Here is a 5,084-nt window from a genome sequence, read left to right as displayed (position 1 = left end):
CCAGAAGTGACCAGGAATAACGGTCACAAGCTGGCAGAGGGTAGATTTAGGCTAGATATCAGGAGGCGCTACTTCACGGCCAGGGCGGCTAGGAGCTGGAACCAACTTCCAAGGGAAGTGGTGCTGGCTCCTGCCTTGGGGTCTTTAAGAGGAGGTTAGATGAACACCTTGCTGGGGTCATTTGACTCCAGTACTCTTTCCTGCCATGGCAGGGGTTGGACTTGATGATCTGCTCAGGTCCCTTCTGACCCTACTAACTATGAAAAAACAAAGCAAAACAACGCTTTAGTGGGAGAGAAAGCATGTTAGTTTGACCCGGCTCCCCAGAATCTGCATAGATCAGGTGCTTCAGTGTGGCTTTTTGCCTGATTCAATTAGTTATTAGATAAATGCCCCAATGAAGCCACCTGATCTGTACATATGTTGGGAGAGACAGGTCAAACTAATGTGATGCCTCTTTTGAGCATGCACTGTGCTTGATGCAGGGGCATGCCAAGCCTAAAGTGCCATTTTTTTGGGAGAGAGGGGAGGTTGACATCTGTAAGCAGCTGTAGGTATTTTACATAAAAGTTACTGGTACAAACTTGTCCGAAAACCTGTTGGCATCATGATTTTTCTCCTTTTTCCTCCAGCTAAGCAGAGTGAAGAAGTGCGTTGACTTGCTCTCCACTCTGTAGCTTGCTCATAGGAACTTGTCCATGGAATAGTAATATGGACATTTTGTGGTACAGGAGAATGACCTAGAGATTGACTTTTCAATGACCCTTAAAATTTGAGTAACAGAGGAAACAGCAAGTTATGTCAAGAAAAGTTTGAAATTAATTTGTGCTTGAGAACAGGTCAGTTGCTTATGATATGAAGAGCTTAATAGCATGTTGACAGGAGTGTTATCTCACAGACAGATGTAGCTGTTTTTTCAAGAGCCACCAGCTTAGGCCACTGATTTGTTTAACAGCATATGGAAGGTAAATGGGTTTCCCCTATATACTACAGCATATGGAAGGTAAATGGGTTTCCCCTATATACTACAGCATATGGAAGGTAAATGGGTTTCCCCTATATACTACAGCATATGGAAGGTAAATGGGTTTCCCCTATATACTACAGCATATGGAAGGTAAATGGGTTTCCCCTATATACTACAGCATAAAAGAGCCTTCCTCAGCAATCCTGGTGATGGCAACTTATCCTGAGGCATCTCCTTATGTCTGTTTCCAAGCCAAAAATATGGAAAGTAGCTTAGTAAATTAATGTACAAATGCAGATAATTTGGAGCTGAGTCAGTGGCTGGATGCTGAAGCTAGAGCCGTGCTTTTCATTGTGCACAAGAAATTGCTTAACTTTGGAATACTTTCTGATGAGTAATGGCTTGCATTGTAATGGTGAGCTAGGCCAACAGAATAAAGTACATCTAAGAAAGTCCTGGAAATAAACTACAGTCAAGAGCAGGGGACTTAAATTATTAGGTAGCAATATTCCCAAATGTTAAATGTTATGTTGGAAGTTATGGCTTTATAATTTTTCTGTTTTGAAGTTTACTAACAGTCCAAATCCAATAGCCAGTTAAACTCCTAATTCAAAATGTGCAAGAGCCAATTAAATGCCAAATCCAAGAAATTTAAAGATTTGACTATTTTTATGTTGATGTTAATGGAGCTTCTCAAGGAGTAAGAGACTCTTCAGTGTAAGCAAAGGAGCAAACTTTGATCCCTAAAATATCTGAAGTCTTTCTAATTGCTTTACAGAGAAGAAGAGACAGAGCTTGCACACCATTCTAAGTGAAACACAATGAGAAATGGTGACTAGTAGTGAGGAGGGAACAGAATAACAGACTAATCTTGCAGTAACACAGTCACGGGCCATGTACACATAATCGTGGCTCAGCAACTTTAATATGTGTGATAATAATGAGGACTGAGCAATTCTGATTTCCAATTTCCAATCACTGGTGGAATTAAGAAGTAACATTTTATGCCCTGTTCTAAATGGGAAATCTGACTAGATGATTATAGTGGTTCTTTTTGGCTTTAAAATCTATTAATCAAATTTATAAAAAATATTAAAAATAGTTAATGGGCTTTGAATGCACTTTACAATATTTTTACAGAAAGTTGGACACGGACATCATGAAGGGTATACAGTGGAGCCAGTGGAATTTTCCGAATTCATGTATCTTAATTAAACAAATCGCTGTTTAATCCCTTTGTAGTAAATGGCCCATCTGCTGAGCTGCTGCATTGGTGGCAGATATGTCTGCACAGCACCTCTGAACAAGTCAGGCTACTTTAAGGACATCAGCAGTTTTAATTAATATGTCCTGTTACTTAAGACATTCTGGTTCAGATCAGTTTTCTGCTGTTGAATTAGAAAGTCTAATTTAAGAAAGAACAAAAATTCATGCATCCATTATGGCATCTAAAAGAAGAGCTCAGTGCAAAAAGCCTATTAATATCTTTAATTTAGGACTTAATGGATGCTGTCACTCTTAAAATAAGGCAATGATCACATCTTTTCTTGATTTGGCAAAGGTCTTCAAAGGGGTACAGTTTGAGCAAGAATGGGTGGAGACTGCAAGAATCATTAACTCGCTTGGAACATCCTGAAAGTGACAAATCTAAAGGAAAAAATTAAGAGAGGATTCATATTCTTCAGGCTCCTACAGTGTATTGGTAGTGGAGAGTTCTCAGGCAACATGTCATCTTAGACACCTGTCAATTAAATTGGAGATCTAAAAAGCAAAACATCTAGCATTTGGGAATACTATGTGGGCTTATGACATTTGGCTGTATCTATGATTTATGTATGGCTTATAATGAAACACTGTTTTAATGAAACAGTATTTTTATCTGTGATGGATGTAACTTTCTTCATCTTATTTAAAGGAAACTGAAGTAAAGGCTAGCACTGTTATAATAGTCTTCAGCTTTTATATTTAAAAAATTTCCTGTCCTCTTGCTATCTAAATAGATACATCAGATCAGAACCATCAAGAGTAAATTCAGTACAATATATGACAATTAATTAGGCCATTTTTTAGAGAACTCTGAGCAAAGTAGGACATTGGGGGTGGGGGTTAGGAGAGGGCTGCTCTTTGGACTGCATCTGAATTCCCAGCTTTTGTAAAGCAGCATAGCTCCATCATTGGACCATTTGGCCTAGTTCCATGGGACAGCTACTGCTTCTAACACAGCATAATGGAGCTTAATTGAGAATGAGATCTGACTTTGCAAATAGTTGTGTGGTATGTGTTATCTCTACACGCACATGTTTATACCAGGGACATAAGGCATTCTTGCTGTGGTATCTCAACTGGAGCATGATAATGCAAAAGCTAGTCATAGCATAGACAAACTAGCTGACTTAATATACCTGTAAAAAAGAAGTGATGTAAACCTAAATCTCTAATGTCAATTAGTTTCTAAGTACTAATATATTTAATCTTAAAAGCAATTCTGTTTCATTCAGAAGGATCATCTTCCCTCTTCTCTGATTTATATGACCTTTGTTACTGTGTCAGATGCTGCATAAAGGACAGTTGTACAGAGGCACATGGTTTTGTGAGGGTGTATGTGTATATTGGTTCTATGAAAGCATATATTATTTTAAATTACATTGCTAGAGGAAATGTTTCCATACTGTTGACTATGATGTGTTATGTAAATACTGTCTGGGTTCATCTGTCATGGAACATAACACTTTGGATTATCCATTAGGAAGGACCCCTGCATTGGAGATAATGGTATACAGAGTGTGTGGGGTGGGCAGGGAGTTGTGAAGCATTCTCAGATGTAAAAATTAACACAAGCCTACTTTTTAATTAAGCTAGAACAAGGCATCCAGAGCGACAGTTTGTTAAATTTAATTTTGGACAGTATCTACTGAGCACTATGAGCAGGTCACGTGGAATCCCCAGGTCGTTGGGGGCCATTTTCTGGTTTCATAGCTGGTACGGTTGGAAGGGACCTGAGCAGATCATCAAGTCTGACCCCCTGCCATGGCAGGAAAAAGTAGTGGGGTCAAACAAGGTGATTATCTAGCTGTTGCGTCCGAGGACCGGTGTACCCTTGACCTGCTAGCCTGGGTCGGCATGACCAGCTGGACGCGGGTATGATACGGTGGTCATACAGGTGGAAAAGCGAGAGGAGTCAGGTGGTTTAAATGCGTTTTGGTTAAAGATTTATTATTACTTACACCACAGAAGAGTTGTGGTGTAGGAAGGAAGTCGTGGTGAGAAAGAAGAAGTTCAGTTCAGCTTGCAGATACTTTTCTGTTGCACAGATCATAAACTGCTTGGTGCAGATTTTCAGTAAAGCATACAGGTAACTTCGGTTCAAAGACGTTCGTGAACTCTTGGTAAGAACGGATGGGTCGACAAAAAAATCGGATACACCTGAAAATTTTTACCGCAGGTGGGGAGGGGTCAGCGACTGGCCAGATCGCTGACTATGTCTCCTGGGTGTGTGTGGAGGTCTCCACTGAAGGCGGAAATCTTTCCAAAATTATAGGTTTTCAGGTAGCCAATCACAACACACCAGGCTTGAATAATTACAGGACTGCCAATTATGACTGTGAACAGACTCTGTGTGTTCTTAGGTTTCATGCGAGATTGACTGCGCATGTGTTTTACATTTAGGCTGGGGGGGTTGGATACGGAACTATGATGACAAAATATGTTATGTTAACCTTTTGACCTTTTTGCCATCGGCATCTGAAATCAAAGATTTTTCTTTGACACTAGCCTCCTTCTGAAGCCCGTCAGGGTAGGAGCAAGCATGACTTCCCTTGGAAGTTGGTTCCAGATCCTAGCTGCCTTGACTGTGAAGTAGTGCTTCCTGATGTCTAGCCTGAACCTGCTCTTGGTCAACTTGTGGCCGTTATTCCTAGTTACTCTGAGTAGTGCTCAGGGGAACAGGGACTCTCCCATTCTCTGCTGGTTCCCTTGGGTAAGTTTATAGATGGCCACCAGATCCCCTCTCAGCCTTCTTTTGTGCAGGCTGAACAGGTTCAGGTCCCGTAGCCTCTCCTCGTAGGGCCTGCCCTGCTGTCCCCTGACCATATGAGTGGCCCTCCTCTGGACCCTCTCC

At 40.9% G+C, this 5,084-nt stretch overlaps 1 long non-coding RNA gene across 1 annotated transcript in view; it reads left to right on the top strand.

Annotated features, from left to right (window-relative positions):
* The window catches only part of LOC109307806, a 37,295-nt gene extending 34,300 nt beyond the window's left edge, over positions 1–2,995 (top strand). Inside the window, exon 3 of the long non-coding RNA XR_002100362.1 lies at positions 2,529–2,995. This is a non-coding gene — a long non-coding RNA (uncharacterized LOC109307806). The remainder of the gene's footprint in view (positions 1–2,528) is intronic.
* The last annotated feature ends 2,089 nt before the right edge of the window (positions 2,996–5,084 follow it).

Source organism: Crocodylus porosus, unplaced genomic scaffold, assembly GCF_001723895.1.
Source record: "Crocodylus porosus isolate Cpor-Errol unplaced genomic scaffold, CroPor_comp1, whole genome shotgun sequence".
Lineage (NCBI taxonomy): Eukaryota > Metazoa > Chordata > Crocodylia > Crocodylidae > Crocodylus > Crocodylus porosus.
The sequence above is the reverse complement of the archived record's forward strand: the minus strand, read 5'-3'. Positions and strand labels throughout refer to the sequence as shown.